Source organism: Vombatus ursinus, unplaced genomic scaffold (assembly GCF_900497805.2).
Source record: "Vombatus ursinus unplaced genomic scaffold, bare-nosed wombat genome assembly UNPS02009835.1, whole genome shotgun sequence".
NCBI classification, from domain to species: domain Eukaryota; kingdom Metazoa; phylum Chordata; class Mammalia; order Diprotodontia; family Vombatidae; genus Vombatus; species Vombatus ursinus.
This window is the reverse complement of record NW_020949613.1, coordinates 1613493-1630992: the sequence shown is the minus strand read 5'-3', so window position 1 is coordinate 1630992 and position 17500 is coordinate 1613493. Positions and strand designations below refer to the sequence as shown.

Here is a 17500-nt window from a genome sequence, read left to right as displayed (position 1 = left end):
TAACCCTCACAATTAGAAAACATGTCCATAGAGTCGTTTATTCAACAAATATTTATTAAATGAGAATAATGTACTAAAATGTAATAAAGAGTCTATCTTTTGGTCTAGAAGACCTGGATTCATGTCCCACTTTTGAGACATAATGGTTGTGCAAGTTATTGAACGTGTCAGAGCTCCAAGGAACTCTTTTAACACTGTAAGTAACAACTCAGCTATTTGGCACCAATGGAAAGAGTTTCCTTACTGGATGTTCCCTACAAAGGTAAAATCAAAGGTTCAGTCCAAATGCACCTGGTAGTATGTTAAGCACCAGGCTTAAAGCTAACAAATTCTTTTTAAATTGCTGCATGTTTACTTTTATGCTTCTATCATTGCAATTTCCATGTTCCAGCTATCCTCTATAAAAGAGCCCATCACATACTTCAAACCAGTTAAATCACCTGTTTACTTTGCCCTATGACCTTTGTGCTCTCCCACATCCCCTTCCTAAAACCCAAATTGGGGTGGGTTTTCTGTAGTGAGAATTTTGACTGTGTTAAGAAGCAATTGGGGAAACTGAGAGGATGCCCATCAATTGGGGAATGGCTAAACAAGTTGGAGTATATAAATGTACTGGAATACTATTGTGCTATAAGAAATGATGAACAGGCTGACTTCAGAAAAACCTGGAAAGACTTGTATGGTCTGATGCTGAGTGAAGTGAGCAGAACCAAGAGAATGTTGTACACAATAACAGCCACGTTGTGAGATGACTAATATTGATAAACTTAACCCTTCTCAGCAACACAAAGATCTAAGACATCTCCAAAGGCCTCATGATGGAAAACGCTATCCACAAAGAAGAAAGAACTATGGAATTTGAATGCAGATAGAAGCATACCATTTGCTATTTTTTTTTCTTCTGTTGAGTTTTGTTTCCTCTTTCTGGTGGTTCCTCCTATTGGTTCTAATTCTTACTTACAATATCACTAATGTGAAAATATGTTTAATAGGAATGTGTATGTAGAGCCTATATCAGATATCAAAAGCTTATGGAAGTGATTGTTAATAATTCAAAATAAATTAATAAAAAGAAAGAAAGAAAGAAGCAATTGGCTAAGGTTAAAACTGTTGTTTCGTTATTTTCAGTTGTATGCAAATATTCGTGAGCCCTTTTGGGGTTTTCTTGGCAAAGATATTGGAGCAGTTTGCCATTTCCTTCTCCAACTCATTTTACAGATGAGGAAACTGAAGCAAACAGAGTTAAGCGACTTGCCCAGGGTCACACAGCTAGTAAGTGTTTGAAGCCAGATTTGAACTCAGGTTCCTCCCAAGAATCAAAGGCGGGAATTGTAAAATTGAAAATGTTAATTCTAATTTTAAGATTTAGTCAAGCTGGCATAGGTTTCAATACTCTTTCACATTATCTAAGTCCAAACTCCCTACCTTCACCCACATCCCAAAGAAACTTGCCTAAAGGTCAAGCTTTTGTCTTGTAATTACTTTCACTCAGGATTCAATTCTATTGTAAACTGAATTTCCACCCTGGTATTGCTACCTTAGAGCAACTAGGAGGCACAGCGGATAGGGTGCCTGGCCTGGAGTTAGGAAGATTTATCTTCCTGAGTTCAAATCTGGCCTCATATACTTAATAACCTCAAATCTGGTCTCACCCCATTTGCCTCAGTTTCCTCATCTGTAAAATGAGCTAGAAAAGGAAATGGCAAACCACTCTATTATCTTTGCCAAGAAAATCCCAAATGGGGTCATGAAGAGTAGAAGAATCAGACAGGACTGAAAAAATGACTGAAGAACTACAACACTGTCTAACCCACTTTGTAACCTCACCCACTACCCACTTTACTCAACTCAAATTCAAGTTGATTCAATCAAAGCCATTGCAGGCTACACTCATCTTGCAGACTAAGCCTGTCACCTGAGGATTACTCCCATCTCCCAAAGAGGAAGTAATGGGAAGGAATCCCTGTTGGCCCTTACTCTGAGTCTTTTGGTCATTGAGAGAGGGCACTGATCCAATTTATTGGTAACTGCTAGTCTAACTAACAAATTGATCATGTTCACTGTGCCACCTACCTGCCCCAAGGTTAAAATAGCAACCTCTAAACTTAAGCATACTGCAGACAACAGTTGTAAGCCCTATTAGGACAAAAACTCAAAAAGGCAGAGAGAAATGAGAGACAGAAGAAAAGTGAAGGAATTTATTCTTTGGAGAGATATAAAGGCATTCTATCAATCTGGATAGACTGGATAAATTCCTTTCCACTAAGAGTATAATAATGTTCCTCAAGAGGTTCACAGATAGCTCACGATTTTCAAAGCTGACTTGTAAAGACACATTTAGCCAAAACTAATCCTTAGTAAAGGGGAAATAAAAAGGAGACCAAAGCACACATGGCACATTGCTTTCTGATTTTAAAAAGCATTCATTCAAAGCAACTGAAGGATCACCAACATATTTTATTTATAGTATTACCAAGTTACTTCTTCTAATAGAACATGCATTTGACAACTATGAAGCTTTCTAGCATGTGGCAGCATTCATCCCCTAACAAACTGCAGACAAGTTAAGCATTGGTAGTCAAGACACTGGTATTAATGCTAGAGAGCCAGCATTTCACAGAATAATCAAACCAAATATTACCACCAGCAGCAGAACATTAACAAGCATTAGAAGAATAAATAACACTCATATAGCCATAGATGACCTTCCAAAGTTATTTATTGTAAATGCATGAAAAGTACTGTGTTTATTAAGAAGTTGTATCCATTGGACGAATGGGGCAAAGGCTATTCTTTAAGACCCTTAAGTAATAGTCAGCTTTAAACCAAGAACCAGAATGTTAGGGACCAGAGTGTTCCCATTAATAACACCAAAAGTGTTAAGTTGAGGAACAGCACTTACTTGGCACGGGAATTTTTCTTTTTTTTATAAATAGATTTCTAATTGATATTTTTTGTTCTTATATCACCTTCACTATCTCCTATATCCTTCTCCCTCCCAGAGAGCAATCCTTTATAAGAATTTAAAAAAAAAAAAGAAAGAAACGAGTAAGAGAAAAACAGTAAAATTAATCAATATATCAAAAAAAAAATCTGACATTATACGCAATATTTCATACCAGTGGACCCAGCTTCTCCACAGGAGCAGGGAAAGGTCTTGCTCTTTATGATAAATTTAACGACTTTCAGTTTTGATTGTTTCATGGTTGTTATTCTTTTTATTTATATTACATTGCTCTAGCTCTTGTGTAAATACAAAGTTTTCTAAGCTATGCTTACTTTACTTTGCATCAGTTCAAGAAAGTCTTTCCATACTTCTCTGTATTCATCATGTTCACTGTTTCCTACAGCTCAATAATACTTCACTATATTCATGGACCACAATTTGTTTGGCCATTCCCTGCTGGGTGGGCATCTACTTTGTTTCCAATTCTTTGCTACCATAAACAGTGCTACTACAAATATTTTAGTGTAAATGGGGCCTTTCTTTTTGTCAATGACCTCCTTGGGGTACATGTCAGGCATTTTTCCAACTGCTAATGTCCAACAATGACAAGTACACTAAGGTATCCTTCTAAAAATATCTGTGGTCAGTTTTCAACTGCAATTTAAAACTAAAAGTGAGATTTGACCACTTTAAGCAAATATCTCTATCTGTACCTATTCCTATTTTCCAAAAGGTTTTACAGATCTTCTCTGAGGTCCTGGAAATAAAGTTATCCTTTTCACACCTGCTCAACCCACAGTTTCCTCACCGAAAAACAAGTTAGTAAAAAGGCAAGAAGGAAAAAAAAAACTTTGGGAAATCTATTCTGGAGTAACTCAAACACAGCTTTGTGAAAACAAAATGGGGCACTCATTTCGATGTGTACTCATCTTAATACTCTTACCTCTCAAAACAGAATGAAATAGTAAATCCTAATAATAATACTGATAAGGAATCCTAACCAGAGTGAAAGCTAACTGAAAACTTTCTGAATTGCCCCATTATGTGAGGCATAAGGGAAACCATTACTATCCAACAAATCCTGCTCTGATGAATTTTCATTCCAGCCTTTGGTACAGTTTAGCTAACGCTCATGAGCTGTCCCTGTTACAAGACGTCCAACTCTAACAAATTTGCTTTGCCTCCCAGAGAGGGGTGAAGGGAGGGGAGCACTTTTTAATACTGTGACATTATTCCAGGGATATTGTATACTGGCCTCTTTTTTATTTCTATTTTAAAAGAAAGTTTAATTTTTACACTTTCAAATACCAGTAGCCCAGGTAAAAAACCAAACTAACATTCCCAGTTTCCATTTTATACCAACAAAAATGCAGAAATGCAGGATTATTGACTGTGGGCCATACCAAAACCTCACCAACAACCACAGCACTAGTGAATGATCCTCAAACAGCATGGTTCTTTCACTGTAGCTAACGCTGCTGGACCAACTGGCAATCTCCATCTGTGTAATTATATTTGCTGACTGGTTGGCCTAAAAAATATATATATATTTATTTATCTATTTTTACTAAAAATGGCAGACTAAGCACTTTACTTGGCACAGGGCCCCAGAAGTGTCTCATGATCAGAAAATTTCCCCTCTTTATAAGGTGAAATGATATTCAAATAACAATGGCAGGTTTTCACACAGCAAGAATAATAATAATAATGGTAGCTGACATTTATCTAGTACCTAGTATGTGTCAGGCACTGTATCAGTACTGTACAAAACCTTGTTGTTACTGTTGTTACTCAGTCATTTCAGTCCTATATGATTCTTCATGACCCTATTTGGGGTTTTCCTGGCAGAGATATTGGAGTGATTTGCCATTTCCTTCTCCAGCTCATTTTACAGATGAGGAAACTGAGGCAAATAGGGTGAAGTGACTTGCCCAGGGTCACATAGCTAGTAAGTGTCTGAGGCTGGATTTGAACTCAGGAAGATGAGTCTTCCTGAACTCAGGCCTGACACTCTATCTACCGCACCACCTAGCTGCATACAAAACCTTACTACCTTATTATCTCAATGGCTCCTCACCACAATGAAGTATGACTATGTCTTACAAGCATTAGAATTCCTATTTTATAGAACAGGAAATGAAGACTTAGAAAGGATAAGTGGTTGTTAGAGGTCAAACAGATAAGGGGACTGTAACTTCAATCTGCCTATGCCAAACACCTGTGATGCTTTTTGCAGATGTCTGGGATGGTTTTCTGCACCTAGCACAAGGCACTCCCTGGAGTGGGTTTCTGCACCCATCACAAAGGATGCTGCTAACAAGCATGAGCACCACAAAATAAATAAGTTCCAGCTGTGGGACACCACAATAGTCTTCTGTCTGGCTCTTCTAACTAGATAGAAGGAAAATAAAAGTCAGCTCCCAGTTACCCAAATAAAATGCAATCCTGACAATCCATAAGATTCTGTTTCAGTTTTCTTCATTATCCGAAAGACCACAGAATCAAGATCTTAGAGCTGGAAAGGACCATATCATGGGATCAAAAGATCAAAGATTGAGAGCTAGTAAAATCATTAGAGCCTATTGAGTTCAACTCCCTCATTTAACAGAAAATATTAATAATAACTAATATTTATATAGTGCCATAAGGTTTGCAGAGGGCATTGAGGTGGCACAGTGGAGAGTTCCAGACCTGAAGGCAGGAAAATCTGAGTTCAAATTCGAACTCAAACACTTATGTTGGCCTCAGTTTCTTCATCTGTAAAATGAGCTAGGGAAGGAAACAGTAAATGACTCCAGTATCTTTGCCAAGAAAACACCAAATGGGGTCACGAAGAGGACATGACTGAAACAAAAATGAGATTTGCAAAGCCCTTTACATATTTTAACTCATTTGATCCCTACAAACCTGATTGTAAGTATTATTATTACTCCCATTTTACATACGAGGAAATTGGGGCTAAGACTGGTTAAGTGACTGGCCCAGTGTCACATACATAGTATCAGAGGCAGGATTCAAACTCAAGACTTTCTCACTCTGAAGTCCAATACTCTGCCCACGAAGCTACTTAATGCTGAAAAAAATTAGTGACTAGATCACACATAAGTAGCAGAAAAAGGATTTGAACCCAGGTCCTCTGACTCCAAATCTGGAACTCTTTCCACTGTTCTATACTGCTTCCTTAAGAGGTCATCTAGCCCAATTCTTACGCTTTTCTGTGAGGAAAATGATTCTCTGGTGGTTTCTTGGCCATTACAGTCTCAGTCCTGGGGCCTGGAAAGCCGGGTTAAAAGGTGCCACACATTCCTGTATCACTTGTTAATTAAGGCATCACTATATCACGAATAACCTAGTTTTCCTGGTGATACGCATTACCTCAGTAGTCTACAAGTTTTTGCACCTCCAAAAGTGGCCCACTCCACCTTGTAGCCTTAAGAGTACCAGATTTGGACTCCAAGGAGCTAAGCTCAAATCCTGATTCTGGTAAAATCTATATGACCTTGGGCAAGTCACTTAATATTTTGAGATCTATTTCCAAATCTATAAAATGAAGAGTATTGGACAAGAAGGCCTCAAAGGTCCCTTCCATCTCTCAGTTTATGATTTCATGACCCTGATTTGACAGGCCTCAATGACTATCTCATCTGGTCTCACATTCTATGGCCCATGTTCCCTTTTCATATGAAGGGAGCTGAACATAGCCAGGTTGGTGATTTGCCTAAAGTGAAACGCCAACTATACCTGCCCTAAAACCGCAGACAATGACTAATGAATCTGGTCTTTTACTTTCATCCAGACAGAAAAATTTCAGCTGACTGGAATGCTTGGGATAATGGGTGATTCTTGCTAGCTTAATATTCTGGCTAATGGAAAATTAACCAAAAATCTTTTCTTTTTTTTCTTTCAGTCCTTGTTGATGGAACTCTCTCTAAAAAAGGTCTATGTCCATCTCCCTGATTTAATAAGCAGAGAGGACTTACTGGAATAAGTCTTTGTTTAATGACAGAGGCTCTTTCAGTACTAACAAAACAGCAGTTCTCAAACTTTCTGGTCTCAAGACTCCTTTACATTATTAAAAATTATTGAGGACCCACCAAAAAGCTTTTGTTTATGTGGGTTATATCTTGATATTTACCATGTTAGAAAAGAAAACATCTTAATATTATTAGAAAAAAAGTTTTAACCCTGAAGACTCATTGAAAAGGGAGACTCCTGGTCCCCAGGACTCCCCAGACCACATTTTGAAAATTATTGCAATAAACAATTACAGAAGTAGTGAAGAAAACAGCCCAAGGAATACATGCACTGGAACCAAGGCATACCCTAAAAGTTTCCATTTGGAATCTCTTATCATATTCATTTTTTTTTTCCCTCAAGCCTTTATTTTATTTTACATGATTTTAATCTGCCCCTCCCATCACTTCACCACCACCAAAAACAAAAAAACAAAAAGCAAAAAAAAAACCTCTCATCATAAACATGCATAGTCCAGCAAAAAATTCTCCATATTGGCCATGCTTAAAGATAGATATCTTTCTGCATTTTAAATTTATCACCTCTCTGGCAAAAGGTGAGTGGTGTGACATGTTCTTCTTCTTAAATCTGCTTCTTTCTGATAAATAAGTATTTTTTAGAAATTCATTTTAGTTAAAGGGTCTCCTTTGTTAGGGTCTGGTCAATCAATCAACAAACATTAAGTGTCTTTTAGGTACCCAGGCACTGTGCTAGATGCTAGGGAAACAAATGCCTCATTCTCCCCCCCTAAAAAAAATAATAAATGAATGAATGAATGGATGAATGAGTGAATGAATGAATGAATAAACATATCCTCCTCATAAGCAGCTTACATTCAGTCAACTGAGGTTTTGCTATGTACTAGTTGGCCCTAGGAACTACCCAGCACTTTGCCTTAAATTTCAAATCCTCTTTAAGATTTACAAAGCACTGTTTTCTCAGGACCCTTGTGAGGTGGATAGTACAAGTATCATGATCCACTTTTGATAAATCAACCAGTCAATAAAGATTTATTAAGTACCTACTATGTACCAGGTATTCAGTGATGTGCTTGGCTATGGTGGCACCTCTTGCCCAGTCTCCAATGGTGGAGACTATTATGTGGGCCTGGCAAGTGTTCCAATTCATGGAAAATTTTAGGGCAGTTAGATGGCTCAGTGGATAGAGCTCTCAGTCTTGGAGGCAGGAAGACCTGAGTTCAAATCCAGCCTCAGACATTTACAAGTTGTGTGACCCCAGGCAAGTCACTTAACTTCTATTTGCCTTAATTCACTGGAGAAGGAAGTGGCAAACCACTTTAGTATCTTTGCCAAGAAAACCCCATGGACAATATTGGCATGCTATGGTCCACAGATCACAGAGTCAGACATGACTGAACAACAACAAAAATGCATCAGGATCTATGCTAAATGCTGGTGATACAAAGAAAGGCAAAAGGCAGTCCCTGCCCTCAAGGAGCTCACAGTCTAATGGGAGGAGACAACATGCAAACAACTATATAACCACAAGCTACATACATATGTATACGAAATAAAATGAAATATTTACTATCATATAAGAATATAAATATGAAATAATCAATAGAGGGATAGCACTAGAATTAAGAGGAGTTGGAAAAGGTTTCCTGTAGAAAGTAGGAGTTTAGCTGGGACTTGAAAGAAGCCAGGGAATTCAACAGGCATAGACAAGGAGGGAGAGCATTCCAGACATGGTGGACAGACAGAGAAAAGATGTCCAAAGATGGAGTGTCTTGTTCATGGAACAACCAGGAGGCCAGTGTCACCAGATCAAAGAATACGTGGTGGGGAGGGCAAGGGGAGGTATAAGAAGACTGGAAAGGCGATCGCTAATGTTCAGAAAGATTTTCTTTGGGTCACGCACCTGCCTGGCAAATGCCAGAGTTGGAACTCAAATCCAGATTTTCTAACTCCCAGGCCAATGATCTGTTCTTTAAGCTAAGCTACCTCTATACTCAAGTTTCTGGCCATTTCCATAAGGGCACACCTGATATTCAAAGCAGGATGACTGACCTTGCTATTCTACTCTTAGATTGGTACAAGGTATTTAAAAAAAAAAGAGGCAAGATGACTGAACATGCGTTACCTATATCAAATTGCTTACTATCTCAAGGAGGGGGAGGTGAGGGAGAGAGAATTTTGGAACTCAAAATTTTTTTTAAAAAATGTTAAAAATTGTCTTTACATAGAAGTGGGGGGAGGGAATGAGATTTTATTTTTTAAAGGAAAGAATCTTGACTTGTATATTTTAGAGCAGGGCTTCTTAAACTTTTCCCACTTGGGACCCCTTTTTGTGTTTCAGTAGCATTTGTTAACGCTGGGTGGGCGTGTCATATGTTCAGAACCAAGGCTGCAGTGAAGTTGGAAGATGCAACAAAAGCAAGTGTGGCCAGAAACACTTTGGATTAATTTGAATTAATTTTTGGTCATTGTGAGTTCAGAAATCTTTTATGGTTGCCAAATTTTTCACGACCCCCATATATAGTTACATGACCTACATAGGGTCTCGATCCACAGTTTACGAAGCATGGTAAAAGGGTACAAAGGGCTAGATCTGAAGTCTGGAAGACCTGACTTCAAGTTCAGCCTCAGAGACTTACTAGATGTGTAACTCTGGGCAAGTCACTTAACCTCTGTCTGCCTCAGTTTCCTCATCTGTAAAGTGGGGATAATAATAGCACCTACCTCTTAGGGGTGTGAGAATAAAATGAAATAATATTTGTAAAGTACTTTGTGAACCTTAAAAGACTATATAAATGCTAGTTGTCATTATTATTATTTTACTAAAATATCAGAAAATAATAGTGGAGTTATAACTATATTGCATGCACAAATCAAAACACATTTAGGACTAAGTGCCTAAAAGGAATGAGGCTTTAATATCAGTTAAGAAATTGATAAGCAGAGAATATTCTAAATCTCCCAGATATTATCCTAACAGATGATCACAGGTATTGAACTTGTGATTTCAACAGCACAGAGTGAAGAAACTCCCTCTAACAACACACTTTGTATGAAACTTAGAGGGCTTCCCAGAGAACTGAGAGTTTAAGTGTCTTGCTCAGAGTAATACAGCTTATGTATGTCAAGGCAAGGACTTGAATTCAGGTCTTTTTGGCTTGGAGGCCAGACCTCTAGCCTCTACAACACACTGTCTATATTACACTAATACAGGAGGTAAATAGAAAATAAGTATTTGACACTAGCCTTAACCAATTTTAAAATACATTCTAGAGTTGCTGCAAAGATAAAGGATGGACCAGTTCTGGATGAGGGTGAGACAGGAGCTGATGGGGGACAGGACAGGGGACGTGATAAGGCTGGGAAAGAGTTATTGTTGAGCTATTTAGAACATGACAATACATTCAGATGTATAGACCTGCCTGAGTTCTCCAAGGCAATGCATTTCAGCACTGTTTTTGGCTGAGACAGGTCCTACACAGGTGTAAGTGCTTTCAAACACAGCTCCCACTACAGAGTGTACCAGTCTTCACAACATGAGGCAGAAGGTTGAGTCACCACCAGGTGGTGAGGTTTTCGGCTATTGAAATCAAGCATGGCCATCTCCATTGGGACAATGTCCCCATGACTCGTGCTGACCTGAACTGAAAATAGTTCCAAGAACAAAGGAAAAAAGACACAAATGATCCATCCCGATAATAAGTGCTCCTTAAACTAGGCATAGCTGATGAATCAGTCCTCGCCTCACAAACCTCATTGGTTTATAAATTGGGTAGCAGACAGCATTTACTCATAGAAGCAATGTTGTAAGTTTCCCAGAAAGCTCAGGAAAGCGTGTGTGTGTGTGTGTGTGTGTACATATATATACATGTACACACATACATATACATAAACACACCATATATGATATATACATATGTACACACATAATATACCTACATATAACAAGCTATGAACCAAAATACACATAAGCTTTGGTGGTTCCCCAGTCCCCAAAGAAAATACAAACGCTCAGCTTGGGATTTAAAGCCCTTCACGGTCTGGCTCCAACCTATCTTCCCTGACTGATTTCACATTACTCCCCCTCGCACACTTTACATTCCAGTCAGATTGGCCTACTTGCTGCTCACTGCTCCCCAAAGAGGACATTCCACGCTACCCCCATGCCTGGAATTCACTCCCTCAGAACCTCTTGTAATCCCTAGTTTCCCTAACACCACAGCAAGAGATACCTCCTACAAGTGCCCTCTCCTGATCTTTATTCAACTGTTAGCACTCCCTTCTTTCCCTTCCATAGCTGTACTGTATTTCTCTTGCATATATTTTTCATTTCTTTTACTTATTATCCATGTACCTATTTCCCTCAGCAAAATGTAAGCCCCTTGAGGGCAGGGGCTATCTTCATTCTTATTAGTATGCCTAATGTCTAACCATAGTTGACACATAGGAGGTGATTACTTTATTCTTTTAAAGAAGAAAGCACTGTATCTTTTATTCTGAGCTTCAATCCCAAACACAACTCCCACACCCAAATAAGGGAATCTGGAATAGCTCCCCATCTCAATCAATTCTTCAGGCACTGTGGCGGATTAGGGGAATACAAACAAAAAAGGGAGACAGTCTCTCACCCTCTATTAGTTCACATTCTTGGAGTCAGGTAAATAAGGTTGTTTAACTCTCAACTCTTATTCAAGAAAGGGTACCTGCTTCCCTAAATCAATTACTCCACAGGTGGCCCAGAATCAGAAGCCTAGCAGGACCAAATCCAATCAGTGGCTAGCAAGAATTTGTTTACATTTTTAAATAATTTTTTTATTGCATGTAAAAAATGTTTGTATTTAAGAATGTTGATTTTTTTAAAGTACAATTTAATTTCATTAAATTACAAAAAGGAAGGGAAATCACAGGGGGAAAAATATACGTTGGACAATCTAAAATGCATTTCCAAGAATGTTTTTTAATTGTTTTTAAGTTTTTTTTATTTTAAATAAAGCTTTATTGTATTTAAAGCAGGCACAAGCTGGATTTGGCCCTTTGGCAAACTGGGTTTTATTTTTTTAGGGGAGGAGGGGAGGAAATAGCATGGTAGACTTTAATTAGTATTTGCTGAATAAATGACTTTCCCACCCCCATTCATAAAATTGGATATTTCAGTGTCAAGATTTTTCTGTACCTTCAAGTCTTCTGAATAATTCACACCCGTCAAAAATGACTTCTAAATAACATGGGTAGATCTTTTCAATGCTTATTTTAGGAAATACCCAAAGGCACTTTTAAACACAGCTAACTTTACAAAATAATATTTTGAACTAGACTACTTTTCCTCGACTATGGAATATAAGAATAAATCAAATTAAAATAATTTGAAGACACTGTAGACTCCTAAATTTATAACCAGCACAATTGTATTCACTTGAGAAAAGTGCATTACAATTGGGAAGATGGGAGTTGAGGGAAAGGGAGAGAAGGAAAGAAGATGTAATGTTGTTTTCTGCCTAACTGCCCTATTTCTATTAATGCATTATTAGGCTACCATTCTTCCAAGGCCAAAATTCGGATTTGGTCATTTTATCTTCAACATTTTATATGGGGATGACCCCACATGCCAATTTCTTTCTAGATCAGCTTTTACCTTCCCACTGCCTAGTTTGGGTCCTTATCACCACAATCCTCACAGCTTCAATGGCCTCCTTGCCTGGAATCTCACATTTCCCCAAACCATTTTACAGACAACCACTTCCAAATTAACCTTTCTGAACAATTATTCTAGATGTTTGGTCCTGTGAAAGATGTTACAGCTAGATGGCTTGTTTTAACCTACTTTGAGTACTTCCCCTATGGCTCCACTCACCATCCCAGTAACCTTCCAACCAAAATATCCTTACAAAATATCCATCCATCGACATGATCTCCTCCATTAGAACATAAAGTCCTTGAGAGCAAGGGCTGACTACATTTTCGCTTTTGTATCCCAAGCACTTACCACTGTGTTTGACACCTACCAAACACTTAAGGACTGCTTTTTCATTTATTCATTCATTCTCTTCTCCCATCTACATAACCACAGATCTTTCATCCTCTACCTCTATGTACACCTATGCTCTCCAATTCACCATTCTAGTTGCACTTTTTTTGAATGCTCTCCACCTTTTCCACTCTTTCCTCCTTTAGGAGTTTAAAAAAATAGAAAATGTGATTAATTGGGGCTTTTTTATGTTTTAAATTTCTTGAAAAGGATCTTTAACTTCTGTCCATGATGATTTCTAGGGACATATTGTTATGCAAAAACCCATAGAGCTTTCTGCTGACCTAGGTTTACCTTCTTGACAATCACAGCAGGTTACAAGCTCATCAGGGATACATTTCTATACTAGTGCTTTAAGTAATAATAATAATAATAATAATAAATATGTCCTTGAGGCACGTTAAATTCAATTCAAAACCGAATTCATCTTTCTCACAAATCTGCCCTTGCTATATACTTCCTTATTTTTATTGATGACACCACTATTCTTCCAAGCAGCTAATCCAAGAACTTCAGTCATCTTTGACTCTTCTTATTCATTGCTAAGTCCTGATTTTTCATTCACAAAAAATGTCTCATCTATTTCTTCCCTTGCACTCTAGTTTAGGTCTTCTACACATCTGTCCTGTGAAAATCTCTGATTTAATCTCTCTGCCTCCAATATCCCTGCTTTTCAATCTGTCCACAGGATATTCACTATTATTTACAAAATAAATTTCATAATGCACAGATCTAATCATGCCATTTCTCTGCTCAAAATTAAAAAAAAAAGTGGTTCCCTATTGCACTCCTCTATACAGGGGTTCTTGAGTGAAAGTCTATTAACTAGATGAACTTGGATGGAGGAAAAAAATTATATCTTTATTTTAGTATATTTGGTTTCCTTTGTAAGCTTTTGTATTTTATGCATTTAAAATATCATTCTGAGAAGGGGTCCATAGATTTCACCTAATAGTCAAAGAGATCCATGATATAAAACTGGTTAAGAACTCCTGCTCTACACAAATTCTTACAAATTGACATTTAAAGTCCACCATAATTTGATTCTAATCTGCCTTTGCCAAAATATTTCACAATAGCTCCCCTTTTGCGCATTCTCTATTAAAGTCAAACTGAACTATAACTGTCTACCAACCTCATCCTGCAGTCTCTCATTATCCTGCATCTGCACACAACACCCCCACACACATGCCTGAAATGCACTTTCCTTGCACATCTCTCCCACCATTCTTCCATGATGAGATAAGATGACACATCCCAGCTAAAAGTGATCTCTTCCCTCCATAGTTTTCTTCAAGCAATTTACATAATTTCTCCTTGGCCTCTATCATTATTTTTTTGTTTTATACTTATTAGTGTACAGGTCACGTATTGTTCCTCATCTCTCACCATTAGATTGTAAGCACATTTAAGCAGGGATTGTCATTTTTCATCTCCACTCCTTCAGGGCTTAGCCATACCTTGCACACGGCAGATATATACACACAAATATGTATGTGCTAAATTGAACTGTTATCAGCCACAGAGATACTTAAATGATTCCAGAGTTTACAATCTCAGCACTGCCCTCTGCTCATTCATAGATCCAATCAGTTGCCAAGTTTTATCCATCCCATCTCCACAACATCCACACGTTCTTCCTCTACTCTTGGGACCCACCACCCTAATTCCAGCTCTCATCACCTCTCACGTGAATTATGGCAAAAGTTTCCTAATTGTCCTCTCTTCTTTAAGTCTCTCCCATCATCCACTTTATCTTGCACTTAGCTTCCAAAGAGATAGCCCTAAGGCACAGGTCCCTCTCTTCTTTAAGTCTCTCCCATCATCCACTTTATCTTGCACTTAGCTTCCAAAGAGATAGCCCTAAGGCACAGGTCTGACCATGTCACCCTCCTTCCTGATCAATAAACTCCAGTGACTCTCTACTGCCTCTAGGAATAACCATAAATTCCTGTGGCACTGAAAGCCCTCCACAACCTAGCTCCAGTTTACCTTTTTAGCCTCAATAAACATTAGTCCCTTTTATGCTCCTTGATTCAACCAAACTGATCTTCTTTAATTTTTTCCTCACAAATGATATGTCATTTCCTGTTGCTGGACTGCATGCCTGGAATGCACTTGCTCCTTCCTTCTGGCTCTCAGATTACTCAGGTAGGGAAGGAAATCTGTGCTTCAAAGTCCAGTTCCTACATAAGACTTTTCCTAGTCCCTCACCCCCATGCCAGCTACAAGCACATACCCTGCAAAAATTTTCTTTTAATTATTTTTTATTTATTTTGTATTTAAACTGTATATATTTATATGTACAAGTAGGCTTATAGATCCAGAGCTGGAAGAGACTTCTTCAGAGATTGGCTAGATCAACCCCTCACTTTAAATATGAAGAAACTGAGGTCTAGCAGGGTCAAGTGACTTGCCCAATATCACATGGGTAGTGTCAAAGGTAGAATTTAAACCGAAGCCCTCTGACTCCAGAGAGTGTTCTTTCCACTGTTTCCCCCAATAAAATGGAAGCATCTTGGCCACGGACCAATAAGCCATGGACTGTTTCATTTTTGTCTTTTTATATCCTCAGTGCCTAGTACAGAGTCTAGCACACTGACACACTTAGTAAAGGCTTATTGATTAATTTATTATAGACAGTTATCATTGTCTACCCCCTTCCCTGATGAGCTTATGGGAAAGGAGTTCATTTCTTTCAACACCTTTTATGCTAAAAAACACTCACGTCCAACAATTCTTATTTCCCACCCTACTTCTAAATAATACACACATTAAGAGCTATTGCAAAATGAAGTAAGCAGACCCAAGAAGGCAACATACACAATGACTACAACAGAAATTGACTGACTGGAAAGAGTACAATGACAATCAACATTGAAGCTGAACAGTGTGTAATTATATTAATCAAGCTTTGCCCCCAAAGAAGAGATGGGAGAATGCATCTCTCTCTCATCTTTGCAGAGGTGAGGGAATATAGTGGTAAAACACAGTACATACGGAAGGATTTGACTGATTTGTTGGTTAGGTTTCCTGAAGTGCTTTTGTCCCTCTCTTTTTTATTCTTTATTTTAAAAAACGGTTTTCTGGGTAGGGAAGGGAGGAGGAATATATTGGGAAATGGAGGTGAAGCAAAAGCGGATATAAATGAAAGATATCAATAAAGATTTTTTTAGTCATATTTTGCTGAAAATAAATTCACTTATGCCCCAAACCCTCCCCAACTAAATAACGCATACATACTTATCTCACATCTCAGAATAGCCTCTTAGAATAGGAATTACATGCCTGTGGTCACTGAGGGCTGTGACAGCAAAAAGCTAGCCATCACTTAATCAACCATGACATCACTGTATAAATCTAGAAAAAATAGAAGGATTTGAAAAACCTTACAAAGTTGGACTCAACTAGATTTGGCCCAAACTAAATTTCTTCATGTAAGTGATACTACAAAGAGAAGGTTTTAAACAGGATTAACATAAAATTGACAAAGTAGATGATTAGATGATTTTCCAAAATGACTATCCATGGAGCCAGAGACTTATTTCCCAACTAGCACAAGAATATATGTTAGCATTGGAGGGAGCCTTAACAATTACCTAACTGAATATCTTCACTTTATAAATGAATGTATTGAAGCTCAGAGAAGAGTAGCTTGTGAAAAGTCACACTTGGTAGAAGTCATACTAGACCACTGGCCCTCTCTGTTATCATCAATTCAATGGTATATACTACCAGGCCATCAGTATGCAGAATTTAAAAAAAAGAGAGACAGGCTTAAGCTTTTTGGCATATCTATGACATACAGCCTAGAGGACTGGCCCAACCCATTTCTACAGTGTTATCTCACAGGAAGCCCATACGGGTTATGTATCTGCAAGCCACCAGAGAATAAAGTACTTACTCTGCCCATAAGCATTTCTCCAAACATTTTGAAACTATATATTTCACACCAGGAAAAAACAAAAATGGAGTTGAACAGAGGAGACAAAACCCAATGGAAAGAGAGAGAATTCAGTTAACTCCCAAAAAGATTTCAACACTTTGGCATCAACTAGCAAGCTGGCCAAGTGTCTGGTAAACCCAACTTAACTGTGCCCAGTCAGCTGGTCTGGCTGCTCCACTGCCCTCCAATCCAGCTCAGTCTGGCTTATTGTACCACGACTACACAGACTTGGAAAGTTTCCCTACATAGCAACTCTTCAGTAAGACATGGCTTCCACCAACTCAAGGTCAGTTACTTATGAGCATGATGCAAAGGCCAGCAATTTTCCTGGACCTTCTCTGTCAGGTCTACCTTCTCTGGGTAAGTGGTTGAGATAATAACAGTGAGCAAGAATCAGTTTTTCCTTTCCCCTCCTCAATTTCAAGCTATTACTCCATTAATTTGCTCTTTCACTGACTTTTTTTGGATACTGGTGAGATGAGACTATTTTTTATTTTAGCTTTCTGAGTGTGCTTAAAGCCTGGGGAAACAAGTTTAGACTATTTCTTTCTCTCATGAACCTTCATTTTTGCTGTATCCAATACCTCTAC

General features: G+C 38.2%; 1 protein-coding gene and 1 pseudogene across 1 annotated transcript in view; both read right to left on the bottom strand.

Moving 5' to 3' along the window:
• LOC114036360 overlaps nucleotides 1–12845 on the bottom strand; it is a 14474-nt pseudogene extending 1629 nt beyond the window's left edge.
• LRRC1 (leucine rich repeat containing 1) overlaps nucleotides 1–17500 on the bottom strand; it is a 189546-nt gene that overhangs the window by 132163 nt on the left and 39883 nt on the right. The gene's annotated exons all lie outside the window — the stretch shown is intronic.